At 35.9% G+C, this 14507-nt stretch overlaps 1 pseudogene; it reads right to left on the reverse strand.

Moving 5' to 3' along the window:
- Positions 1–10150: 10150 nt before the first annotated feature.
- On the reverse strand, positions 10151–11084 carry LOC106366587 (annotated as a pseudogene).
- Positions 11085–14507: the final 3423 nt, after the last annotated feature.

The following is a 14507-nucleotide window of genomic DNA, read 5'->3' on the forward strand; positions in this document are numbered from 1 at the left end:
GCGATCAATTGCTGAATAGTGATAGGCCAGTGACGAGAAGGTACAAGTTGTAGTCTTCTAGCTACCATCGCCCACAGATCATAGCTATAGTTACAAGAGAAGAAGAGATGATCCCGAGACTCTGGATTTGAGTTGCAGAGAAGACATCGGCCCTCCACTTGAAGTCCCCACTTTAACAATCTATCTCGCGTAGGGAGTCTGTCTTGGATAACAAGCCAGGTGTGGAAACTATGACGAGGAATAGCCCTTGAGATCCAAACTGCATCATACCAAACGACATCAGGTTTTAAAGCGCAGAGGTAATCATAGAGACGCCCCGTTCTGTAAGTTGTTTGAACTTGACCGTTGATCTCCCATTCATAGTAATCTTGAGATGAGTTAAGTTTGACTGTTGTAAGATAGACATATAACTCAATCTGCGCTTCTGAACGTGCAGGTGGTAGAGACCAAGTGCCGTTTCCATACAGAGAGGCGACAGTAGCATGAAGAGGAATTCCCAACCTAGAGTTTGTTCCCGACAAGTGTGTGTGAAGGTCACCAAATGGTGTCCAATTGTATGACCAGAACCGTGCCGTTTCGCCATTCTGCAACCTCAACTTGATTAAAGGGAACACCACCTGTTTGAGTTTGAGTAGCTTGTTCACAAGCCATGAGTAAGATTGCTTAGGAGTTGTAGTCCAGTAGTTATGCACCGAGCCTTTGAGGATAACTTCCTTGAACCATTGAACCCACACAGAGTCTGGCCTGAAGAATAGAAGCTAGAGAAGTCGCAAGGTGCATGCTTTATTCCAGGTATAGAGATCCTTTACTCCCAACCCTCCTTGCCTTTTAGTAAGTACTACTGTCTTCCAAGAGACCCTTGCTGAGTTGAGACCTTCAATGTTTCCTTTCCACGGGAACATACTGCATAAGGAGTTTATTCTGTCTACACAAGCTTTGGGCAGAACGTAAGCAGAGCACCAGAAGGTAGTAACGCCAGCAATCACCGTCTTGACGAGGAGAAGGCGCCCTGAAAAGGAGAGAGACTTCACTGACCAGGAGGAGAACCGAGTTTTGATTTGGTGAATCAATGGTTCACAGTTCGTGAGCGACAATTTTCTTGAGTTCAGTGGGACTCCTAAGTAACGGAATGGGAGAGAGCCTAGAGCCATTCCAGTAGAAGCTTGAATCAAGTCTGTCTCTGAAGGTGTTAATCCCGAAGCATAGAAACTCGTTTTCTGCATACTCACCGCCAGCCCAGACCGGTTCTCAAATTCCTTCAGCACTTGCAAGACCTGCTGAACAGAATCAATGGACCCATCTATAAATATGAGAAGATCGTCAGCGAAGGAGAGATGGGTTAGCTTTGTGGAAGCACAGCTGGTGTGGTAGTTGAATCTATTCTGTCTCGCCGCCTTGTTGAGCATGTGGGACAGGCAATTCATGGCGATGACGAACAGATAAAGTGAGAGTGGATCACCCTGCCTCAGACCTCTTTTTCCTTTGAAGAACCCATGTACTGATCCATTATACCCGACCATGTAACTTGATGTGCAGACGCAAGCTTTGATTTGACGGATGAACCTTTGCGGAAGATGGAGTCCTTCAAGACAAGAGAACAAGAACTCCCAGGAGAGAGTGTCAAAAGCCTTTGTTATGTCTACTTTAATGGTAATCCTTTTAGGGCCCTTATTCTTATGATATACATTAACAAGCTCCCCTGCTAGTGTTGTGTTCTCTATCAATAGTCTACCCTTTACGAAAGCTGTTTGACTAGGAAGGATTAGCGTAGAGAGCATAGGCTTTAGCTTCTTTACTAGCAGTCGCGAGATGACTTTGTAGATAGTGTTGAGACAGGAAATTGGTCTGTAATCGGTTACCTTTGATGCACCAGGGAATTTGGGGACCAGAGATAGGATAGTTGCATTTGTCATAGTCGGAAGGAAGTTGGAAGCAAAGAAATTTTTTATGGCTGCAACGACCTCAAGACCAATAGTTTCCCATGAAGCTTTGAAGAAAGCCGACGTTAGACCATCCGGACCAGGAGCTTTGTTGGGATTGAGTTTGAAAATTGTTGACTTGATCTCCTCGTCAGAAGGGATGGAACACATCAATTGGTTCAGGTGAAGAGGGAATGTGAAGGAAGTGAGATCCTGAAACCAGACTGGCGGCGTGTAGAGTAGAAGAGGAGGCTGATATCCAAGGATAGATGAGAAATGGTTAACCGCCAGGACCATCATTTCCTGAGGATCAATTATCCAAGCACCCGTGTCTGAGAGGAAAGCTCTAATTGCATTATAGCTCGCCCTTGTCTGACAGATCCGATGAAAGAAGGTGGTATTTAAGTCTCCCTCTCTAAGCCAGTTAATCCTAGATTTTTGCCTAAAGAACATTTCCTCGATCTCACGCAAGAAGTTCCATTTTTGATGCAGATCTTTCTCAGCTTGGAAGGTAATGGGACATGGATCCTGCAAAGCTTGAACCTGCGCAATTTGCAACAAACCGTTAGTCTCACTCACACGTTCCTGAATTTTTGAATAGTTTTCTTTGTTTAGAAGTTTAAGATCACTCTTGATTTGTTTCAGCTTCCAACACAATTGTGTAAGAGTTTGAGAGACATTTCCAGCTTGAATCCAGGCGTCCTGTAGTAGCTGGGCGAAACCAAGGTGTTTTATGAGGTAGTTTTGAAATTTATAGGGTTGGGTTCCAGCTAAAGGAAGGTTAAAGGCCAGGTCTATAACACAGGGAGAGTGGTCAGAGAAGTTGGGTGGTAGAAAAGAGGCTAGGACGTCAGGGAAAGAGGACACCAAGGAGTTGTTTACCATCAGTCTATCCAGCTTTTTAGAGATAGGGTTCTCTGGTCGAGAGTTGATCCAAGTGAGAGTAGGACCAATGTAGCGAAGGTCAAAAAGACCCAGCTGAGTAAAACAATCTCGAAGCTGGTACATTAAGAAGTCAGGTGCAGTGATGGACGGCTCAGAGTGCTCCATTGGGTGGATGATTTGATTCAAGTCTCCTACAAGAATCCAGTTGGTGTTGTCCAGACCAAGTGATGTTTGTAAGTGAATGAGCTCAGTCCACAATTCCACACGTTCAGAGCTTAAATTTGAAGCATAGATAGCTGAGTAGAGGATAGGCTGATGATTTGGAAAGTTGATTTTGCAGGTTATGCATTGCCGACTTTCAGACAGGATCTGGACATTGATGGAATCCCTCCAGATGAGGATGATACGACCATCTGGATCAGCTGTATGGTTAGAAGCAAATTTCCAATTTGGGCAGAGTGAAGATAAAATAGGGGCCAAGAAAGGTTGTTTGATATGAGTTTCAATAAGAGCTCCAAAATTGGCTTATTAGTATTTAGCCAAGAAACAAAAGGTCTATGTTTTGTGGGGTCATTTAAACCACGCACATTCCAAAAAAAGAGTTTAACACTCATAGGGAAAGAGGGAGAAGGTTCTCCGAGGGAACGGCAGAACCTCTAGTAGCAAAAGGAGGTAGTAGGTTATTTAAAGGTGAGGGAATTGAAGCAGGGAGTAGATGTGAATGGTTGAGGTCAGGTGGTTTGAGAAGAGGGGGGTTGCAAAGAGCTAGAGTTTGAGAAAACGGATTTGGGTTAGAGTTTGAGATGCGGTTGTTAAACTGAGGTGGAGAAAGGGTAGGAGAGGAACGAGAGCGTTTAAGGGAAGGTCTTTGTTGAGGTTCAGGGGTGAGGAAGGGATTAAGGGAATGATTGATAGAAGCAGAGCGGTTTAAAGTTAGGCCAGGGATAATGGCAAATGAGGATTGATGGGGGCTAAGAAGTGGGGTAGGGGCAAGTGATGGAACAACAGCAGTGATGGGATCAAATAGAGGTGCATCGCTAGCAGCAGGAACAGCAGCAAGGCCCAAATCTTCAGTAGTAGACAATGATTGAGAAGGCAAAGGCTTAGATTGAGACACAGGCCTATACTTTTTACTCTGCTTAGAAGCTTCCTGATTCGTATATTTCTTAGTTGAACCATGGTTAACAGGTTGCTTCTTTTTTGCAGCTACTTCATCCGCAGGTGGAGGGGTGTAGTGAAGATAATTCCTCATTACATGTCCTAGCTCATGGCAATGAGAACAAGTAGGAGGCACCCAAGGGTAGTGGACCGAAACCTCAACTACTTCTCCATTTTCTCTTTCAAATTCAACAACAGAGGGGAGTGGCTGAGTGAGATCTACCTCCACCTTGACATGAGCTAAGGTGAGACTTACAAGGTTTTTAGTAAAGTCATCGGTTTCTTTCGGCTCTCCTATTAGTCCTGCAACAAGACTCAAACCTGCTTCATATCTGAGGTCTAGGGGAACACCAGTGAGATGAGCCCAAATCCTGATGGCCTTGAGAGGTGGAGTGCTCGTAGAGTGGACAGATGACCATTGAGCTGTATGGAACATTGAATCACCAACGTACCAGATGTTTTTCTCCAGTATCTTCTGCCTCAGGTACTCACTATGAATCCTGACTAGTACTGATCGATTAAGAGGGTTATTGTGAATTTCTAAGCGTTTTCCTTTACCCCACATGTGATTGAAAACACTTTGAATCTGGTTGAAAGGAGGGGCTTTACCATTGAAATAACAAATGATAAAGTCCTTGTGTAACTCTGCTCCCTTTTGAAAAACAGAGTCAGGAATGAGAACTCTAGGTCTCCCAGAAGCAGAAATGGTGACAGGTGCTCGACGATGCAAAGTCTTATCCTCAGACAGTCTTAATTTTTGAATCAAAGATGAGGGAATTGTTTGAGAGGAAGATGAGGCATTTGCATCACCAGTGAGTACAGGAGAGGGTAAGATAGGGTGTTGGATAGTTTCATGGGTAGTTTGTTGGGAAGGGATGGGAATGGATTGATGGGATGAAGAAGCTTTGTTAGTTAGGGTAGGTGATGAAGTTGAAGGTGGAACTATTCTGCAACCTTGTTGTAAATTTTTTTCTTTTTCAAGCGCAGGAATAGTATCGGTAACAGATCTGAAATCTGAAACAGTAGAAGGAGGCAGTGCTGAATCTGTCTCGCAAGCAGTGGTGCCATTGATCATAGCAGGCAGAGCTTTTGGAGCAACTGCAGTGGGGTGCTTGATCCCTTTACTAGATGCAGAGAGAACAGTTCCAGATCTTTGAAAGGTACCAAATCTGTAGTTGGAGGATTTTGGAATAGTTTTGGCTTCTAAGAGAGATGGAAAGTTGTTGGGTGAAAGAGGGGAGGAAGGGTCAGGAGGGTCTGGTGGGATGAGAGGAGGGTCAGGAGGTTCGCCAGCAGCTACAGTCGACGGATTCTTACCGGAAAGGAGTCCAGGAACTTCCCATCTGGATTGCATTGGTAACCGTGTCAGAGAGGTTTTGATGGTCCACACAAAACAATAACAATTAGTTTCGATAAACGTGAAAACTCTTATCTGATCATTCCAATACGAAAGTCTTGGTTTCCCAATGTTCAAAGTGTGGAAATCTCTATTATGTAATCCTCGTTTCATATTATCTTTGTTTAAGCTTTGATCAAAAAAAAATCTTGTTTAACCAAATAAAGCACAATATATTCAAAATATTAATTACTTAGACCATCTCCAATGACTTACTTTATTTTTTACTCTAAAATAGAGTAACTTTATAATAGAGTTTGAATTTGCTCCAATGGTACTCTATTTTAAGAGTAGAAAATAGAGTGATGAACAAAAAAAAACAAATTACTCTATATTTGGAGTAAATCTATTTTTCACTCTATTATAGAGTGAGAAATAGTGTACCATTGGAGCATTTTTCACTCTAAACTCTATTTTAGAGTGAAAAATAGAGTGGGGTTGGAGATGCTCTTAGGGCATCTCCAATGGAACTCTATATTTTCCTCTATAATTTACACAAAAATATAGTAACTCTATTATAGTGTAACTTTTGCTCTAATGGTGTTAGACCATCTCCAATGGTACTCTATAATTTTTTTCTATATTTCACTCTAAAATAGAGTCACTCTATTATAGAGTTGGATTTGCTCCAATGGTTCACTCTATAATAGAGTTACTCTATAATAGAGTGAACCATTGGAGCAAATCCAACTCTATAATAGAGTTACTCTATTTTAGTGTAAATTATAGAGTAAAAAAATAGAGCCCCATTGGAGATGCTCTTACTCTATAACAGAGTTACTCTATTATAGAGTGACACCATTGGAGCAAAAGTTACACTATAATAGAGTTATTCTATTTTTGTGTAAATTATAGAGGAAAATATAGAGTCCCCTTGGAGATGGTCTTATGCGCTTTTTTATTGGTTACTACTTACTACTACTATCTACTTCTAAGTAAGATAATTGAAACTGTGATTATTAGGATTATATCCTATTATGATGGTTAGATTGTAGTGAAAAAGTATTTAGATAATAATAAGGATCCACTTTTTTTTTAATAATACATGAGTATTTTGGTCCCACAAAAATGGTCCAGACTATTACTATGTATCGGTCTTTTTTTTCTGGCACTGCTGAAATGTTAATTCTTCAATAACCGAGATTCGAACCCTGATGGCTTCTCCGTATTGTACTTTTTGCCCTCAAATTAATCACCACCAAGTCATGAGCCATGGTTTATAAGAGCATCCCCATTAAGAGTTCAATGGGGGAGTTCACACAGTTTTCGAAAAAAAAAATTAAAATAAACAAAAGAAGTGAACCTGTCTCCTGCAAGGTCACTGCACTGAACCCGGGTCATCACTGTAGCGCGGACCCCATGGCACGTAGCGGTCCGCGATTGGTCCGATTAATTAATTTTTTTTTTAACAAAATTCAAACAAAAAAAATAATAATAAAGAAATACTTTGTGAACCCCTTCCATGGAATTCACTGATGCTGATGCAGATGCCCTAAGTGTTGCCTTTCAACAGCTTATACTTGAATATGTACTCTTAGTTTATCTTTTTGAGTCTGAGACTACCATATTCGAGTTAAGATTGAGTTGTTCTTAGCACAGTGTTTTCTTATTTTTGTTTGTACCACGCTATATAGTTTAATAAATCATGTTAAAAATTTAAACTAGTTATACAGTACTGCTTAAGTATTTATTAAATACTCTGAAGATTCAGAAGATTTCATTGACATATTCTATACATTACTTGCTCAATAATTCTGGGAAATTAAATAAAACAGTTTAGTATTGTTCTTCCCTAGTTTTAATCTTCTCTATTAAAAGAGAAGTACCATTTTTATCTAATATTTAGAAGTCTACTAGGAACATTTCATTAATCACATAATATGACATAATAATTAATAGGAATATTAATAATAAATTAATTTTAACTATAGATTTGAATGTTATTTTCAGTTATAACAAAATCTGTTGAGAAAAATCTAACAAAATCCTACTAAATTTTTAAATAATTTTTATTAAATGTTGCATTAATTAATTTCGTAATTAAGTAATATAATGCTTTTATTTAAATAAATTATCATCTACCACTAAAATGGGTTCAAATTTATTAATCATGTCAGATTTTTTTATATACAAATGAAGTTATTAACATATGTTAAAACTTTATTTCTACAGCTATATATTTTCGAAAATCATATGTTGAAGAATATTTTTTATTTGATTATTTCAAATTATGAAAACTCAAAAACGTAATAAAAAAGGTAAAATATATAAAACAAACTCCTATATTAATAAAGTAATAAAAAACCTAAACAATAAAATTAAAGAGTTATAAAATGCATAACACTAAAATATAAATTGTATATTTAAATTTATATAATAATATCAAAATTAAATAAATGGAAATATATCCGCACGATGTGCGGGATAAACTCTAGTTAATATTCTACCTGTATCAAAGGCCATTTTAGAACAACGTGGATCTTCTAATTTTTCAAGAAGTCAAACAAAAACGCATTGGCTTGGTTGTGTTTATGTCTTTTGTTTAATAGTCCTAGTTATAATAAATTTTTCTTTGTCTCGCAGAAAATGTAATTGTGACAAGGATGAACCGTTCTTGTTTGTTGATCTTGTTGTACAAGTAAAGAAGAGAGAAGGTTGGTTAGATAAGAACATATGCAACGTGATAAATGTCCGGACAACGTGCAACAAATTTATTTTAACTAGCGTACCGATTTCATTAATTTTGACCTAATTAAGATAAACGATGACTCCTCTTTTTTTAATGGGGCTATACGTTTCAATGAAAACACTAACATGTTGATGTCTAACACCTTTCTTCGAAGACATTTTAGTCGTCTCTAGGAACATCTTTATTCATTGTATTGTTCATTTTAACGCAAGGCATGTAGATGCAAGGGCTTCTTCTTTAATAAACTCTGCTTCGTCTTGGCCATGAGGAAGTTGTTTAGTTCTGATATAACTATGGCGCATCATGAGTAGTGGAACGGTACAGCTTAATTAGTTAATCATAAGTTTAACGTAAAAGTTTGTTACAGCCTTATGTAAATGGCATTTCAAGGTTGAACTTTAATTGTGTCATGAAGATCTCGAACCTTTGACCCTTTTCTCTTAGACCATTATATTTCTTGTGATTCTCCACAAGCCACCGCTAGAATATATTCCGTTCCGCCAGGTTCTGATCAACCACCGTCTAGGGAGGAAGAAACTAGTAACACAGAGAGGATCACGAGAGAGAGGGTTTTGAATGTGGCTGAATCAGTGTCATAATCACAAAACAATATCTTCTTCTTTTTTTGGATCAAAGGGTCATTTCTTATCTTACGTTTTCGTATTGACTATTTCCAACTATCAACCTTCTATGCAGGGAATGTGGATTTTAAAGTCTTATCATAATCTGTGAGTCCAAATGCAAGATATATACTTTTTACCCAGTGACTTAGAGCACCAGCATTAATGAACCCCTGGTTGGGGTTCATAATTTGAATTTTTTATTATTTTTTTTTCATTTTTCGTTTGTTATTTTTTTTTTAAAAAAAAAAAAAAAAAAAAAAGAATTGACCAATAGCGGGCCGCCACGTGGCGTGGGGCCCGCTGAACAGTAACGACCCAGGTTCACACAGAAGGGGCGTAAGAGCAAGAGCATTAGAGGTTCAAGAGGGAGGTTCACACGTTTTACGAGAAAAAAAAAATATTAAAAAAAGCAAAAGTGATGAACTCACCCCTTCTCACCTCTTCTGCATGATACCCTCTCTCCTAAAGTTCATCACTGTAGCGCGGGCCCCACGACACGTGGCGGCCTGCGATTGGTCAATTTTTTTTTTTTTTTTTTTTTTTTAAAAAAAAAATCAAAATGAAAAAAAGAAAAACTTTAATAATAAAAAATTAAGAAGGTGAACCCCAAAGGGGGGTTCACTGATGCTCATGCTCTAAAGAGCCAGGATCATCACTGTTACATATTATAATATTTTTTTTTCTTGAAAAACGTGTGAACTCCCCCTAGTGAACCTCCAATGCTGATGCTCTTACGTGGTTTATCATGGACCCTTTACATATACTAGACCAATACTCCTTTTTGATACTTCCTTTGATTCTATAAGTTCTAACTAAAATGACGACCGTAGTAAGAGTACTCTGACCCTGCTTTGGGCTAACATTGGCGAGAAAGAAGATCAAGGAGAGAGTCCAAAGAAGACAAGATCAGAAAGATCCATTAAAGCACACACACACGCAAACTCACAGGGAATAAGCACACATACAAGTCAAGAAAGTTAAAAGAAACCAATCAAATCTCAGACAGCCAACTTGGTCGGGTAAGATAGCATCATTGTTAGACCACATTTTCCCAATGGATATTTGACGTTCCGTTGGAGCTCATGTATCCGCCTTCTCCCCAGTTTATTCCCCATGAATTACGAATGATCCAGTAATCTTTACCTTGTGATGATCCATAACCCGCGACTATCACAGCCTGGGTCATACCTATCCCACATGATACATTAAACACACCCTGTGGAAAAAGACAAAAAGCATAGAACATGGGTTTCAAGAAAACACAATAGCCAAGCAATAAACCGAATCAAAGGTTTGTTGGAAACTTACTCCCTTGTAATGCCTAAAAGCGGCGCCATCAGCATAAATGGCAGCACTAACAGGTTGATGAGCAACAACTTTCTTCAAAGACATCTCATCGCCTCTAGGAACATCTTCATAACCATCGATGGTAACAGCACGAGTGTTTTTAGTCTAAAGAATGAAAGAAGAAACAAATAATTACAAAACTGAAAACATAATAAAACTATGATGTTTTAAAAAAAAAGAACCTTAGTGGTCCTGCAGGGGCTACGATGGATGTCAGTATAAGGATAATATTTATCTGTTTCAGTACCACCTTTCTCCATGATGTACTTAAAAGCCATATTCATGAAACCTCCATTACATCCATAGTTGAAATATCCGTCGCAGTCAATGAGTTCTTGCACCGACAGAGATAACAGTTCTCCGGTTGTGATCTGGTTTATACTTTCCACCGCTCCAATCGCAGAGAACGCCCAACCACTTGCTATTAATCAAGAAATCTCAATCGCAATTTCAATATCAAAAGCTGAGAAAGTTAAAAAGAAAAACATACAACAATATCCTTGATTTTTGACCGGACCAACGGCTCCTTTCTCTCTCCAATCGAAACATCTCATTCCTTGTACAAATACCTCTCTCCTACCACTGAACCTCCTCTAGTCTTCTCTATCTTACTCCCCAAGTACATACCTCGAAACTCCTCCTTCGTAAGATCTGCAAACCGGGTCAAACCGACTTCGTAACTCCGGTTCGGCACCGAGTTGTGCTCATCGATGAACTTCAAGTTGTCACTGAAGATCTTGAACCGTTTTTCTTTCTCTTCAAGACCATTGATGTAGTTCTTCCCATTCTCCACCAGCCACTGCTCGTACAACAGCCGCACCTCCGTCTCATTTCGCTGCGTCTCTGTCGCTGTGGCGCTCCCGAGAGACCAGGAAAGTAGTGACACCGAGATGATCACGAGAGTCAGGGTTGTTGTGAATGTGAATGTGAATGTGATGGGAGTAGACATTGTTTTGCTTTTTGGTATGTTTCAGTGAGATTGGTGCAACTGTTGCGTTAAGGTATTTATAGGGAAAGAAACTTTTGTCTTCTAGAGAGAATTGAAAAGCAAGAGAAAAAAAAAAAAGCATGTGTACCTCGTATTGACTCTGACGTGTCATCACCACCTTTATGTATTATTACACTTAGAGCACCCGCAACACTACGTTGGTAGGACTCCTTAGCAATGTTTTTTAAGAGAAAAAATATTATAATATTTGTTTTTTAGGTTTCTGTGCCCCATAAACTTATTGCATAAGGAATGATTCATGCACATTGCGGGTCCTACTACGTGTAGCGGTTCGCGATTGGTTAATTTTTTTTTAATTCAGATGAAAAAAAAAGAAAAAATAATAAAATATTTCAAAAGTTGTTTTGAGCCGTCGGTTCTGGGTTGCGGGTGCTCTTATAAAATTGCATCAAACAAATTATAATTACTTTTTGTGTGTATCACATGTATTTTGTGTAATATTGTTCTTTGAATCAACCGGTAAAACCTGCAGAGTAAAAAATTAAAAAAAAAAAAGAATTATTATGTAACAAAAGTAAATCAATGGCAGCTGGAGAGACACAACTCCTCATTTCCAGATTTGCTCCAGATTATGTGCAATAGTATCATCGCGAAGGTGACTCTTTGATTATCCAATTGCCACGATTTATGCCTCTACAAAGCAACAATGACAAAGAAGACATGGAAATAGGTGAGGAAGCCACACCGAGTAAGACGATGAGGAAGTGAGTGAAGAAGCGACATCAACAAAGACGGCGAAGAAGATGATGAAGTCGAGGAAGGCGACTATGAGATTGCAGAATCGTGGTTGATGAAGACGAGGAAGAATATACTTAGACCATCTCCAATGATACACAAAATTTTACTTTATATTTTACTCTAAAATAGAATAACTCTATTATAGAGTTGGATTTGCTCCAATGGTTCACTCTATAATAGAGTTACTTTATAATAGAGTGAAATATAGAGTAATGTTGATTTTTTACTCCAAATATAGAGTGAAATAAACAACATTACTCTATATTTCACTATATTATAGAGTAACTCTATTATAGAGTGAACCATTAGAGCAAATTCAACACTATAATAGAGTTACTATATTTTAGAGTGAAATATAGAGTAAAATTTTATGTACCATTAGAGATGTTCTTACATATTTGTTTGAGATTAATGTACTATTTCTAATATAGTTTACTTTTATATACATATTTCTATATTATATTTATGAAATAGAACACTTTCTCGTGCTCTTAAAATACAACAGTTCTCTTATTTGACGTGTTCATATTAATGTACTATGCTATTTATCATGGTCTATTTTTCTTGCTTGAGAAAAATGTTATATTTTGTTTAGAATGATAGTGTGTACTAATCATTGTTTCATGCTTGTTAATATTTATGATTTGTAATGAAAGAAAGTTAAACATTAATATAATGAACTCATGAATAAGCATGAAGGTATGTTTTGCATTTGTATCATTCATATGAATTTTGGTTTATATGCAATTATCAAAACTAACCATTTACAAAGTAAATTTTATCATTTCGTCAATCACATCCCCACAAGTGTAGATTAACACAAGTTTCTCTTATATACTATTTTCAGATGATTATATAGTACGGTTTAGTATCATAAATATTGTATACAATTTTCAGATTTTAATTTTATTTAAAGATTATAGATATATAATATAGTTTACATTTGGATTAATTAGGTTTAGTGATAACGGTTTAGAGTTTCGTATTTAAAAGTTGGGACTAGTTTAGTATTTAGGATTTTTGTGTAGGGTTAGAGTCTTATAATATTTCGGTGATACTGATTACATTTTATATTGAAATTTTTTCTATTTTATCTATTCACTTTACAGTCATTCAGTCACGTGACTATATTTTATATTTGGAGTTAGAGTTTAGTAATTAAGGTTTAGTATTTAGAACTTAGAGGCAATGTTGAGTATTTAAGAATGTTGAGTCTGGTTTGAATCGTCCTATACTACTTCAGCAATATGAAATAGAACACTCGTTGCATATGTATGTGGTCATAAATGTGTAATGTCAAAATCTCTTTTTTCTTTCATATATAATAATTTTCAGTCCCTCTTAGCCATATATTATTTGTGATACGTAACATTTATCGAGTAACTGCAAATCCCATATATATTATTTGAGAAGCATTACAACATTTTTTTGTAGCCACATGTCATTACTAGAATGATTTTTAGAATCCTTAGAGAAATAGGTTGGTCCATCTAAATATATAATAAGTTTTTTATTAAACCACAATAAATACATTATTAAATGTGCTTCATTATTTCCTTAAATAAGATTACGAAATTGCCTAATGTGACTAAAGTATATATAACAATTAATGATTTTTTGAATAATAAAGATTTGATAAAAATAAGTGTGTATTATAATTATATTTTTTAATTTTAAGTTATTAAAATAAATTAAAAAATCATAGTAACTATATAATAAAAATTTAAAAAAATATTTATATATTATATTTGAATTTTTAAAAACGAGTATAAATTACTAAAACTGTTAAAAGTTTCACATTCAAATTTTGTGATCTATGATTTAAAATTTTTGTTATGACATGATACAAATAATTAAAAAATAATATAAGTTAAAAGTCTCATTTAATAAGTATCAAAAATAAAAGATATATTAATATATGTATCATTTTAAATTAAACTATATGCCATATAAAAATATATAAATATCTTAATTTTGAAATTTATTTTGAACATTTTTTTGATAAAAAATTTGAAAAAATATTGACAGCTTAATTTTTTAAAATATTATAAATTACTTAAACCATTAATTCCACAGTAAAAATTTTGTTATCACTAATTTAAACTTTTTGCTATAACAGATACAAATGATAAAAAAAATATGAGCAAAAAGCATCATCTAATAAATATTTATATTAAAATATACCATATATATATGTTACTATCATTTAAATTTAATTATATATCATATCAAATAGAAAAAATATTTTTTCGATTTATAAAATTTATTTATATGTTTGCACCAAATTTAATTATATAAGTAGTAGATAATGACTTTTTAATCATTCAATATATATTTATTATTTCATAATATGTTATAAATATATAATATATAAAATAATTTATATATATAATGTTTATTCCGTGCAAGGCGCGGGTCTTAACCTAGTAGAAAGAGTATAATCGGCTCACTTTAGATGTAAATGTTAGATTTTTTATTATGTCAAAATCATTATCATCTATTTAATTTCAAATCCAAATTTGGTAAGATGGCAAATAAACCCTATATTTTAGACTGAAAAAAAAATCACATGGGAGAAAATGAGCATTTAGTTCTCCAAGATTAGTTGACAAAAAAAAATCTTCAAGATTCTGAAATCTGCAAGTTTATTTTTCAACTATTGTTTAAGCACACAATAATACCTCAAGTTATAGTTATTATTGGAGTATGATTCAATTATTGTTAATTTGTTATAGTTGACTAT

The sequence above is a fragment of the Brassica napus genome, chromosome A1 (genome assembly GCF_020379485.1).
Source record: "Brassica napus cultivar Da-Ae chromosome A1, Da-Ae, whole genome shotgun sequence".
NCBI classification, from domain to species: domain Eukaryota; kingdom Viridiplantae; phylum Streptophyta; class Magnoliopsida; order Brassicales; family Brassicaceae; genus Brassica; species Brassica napus.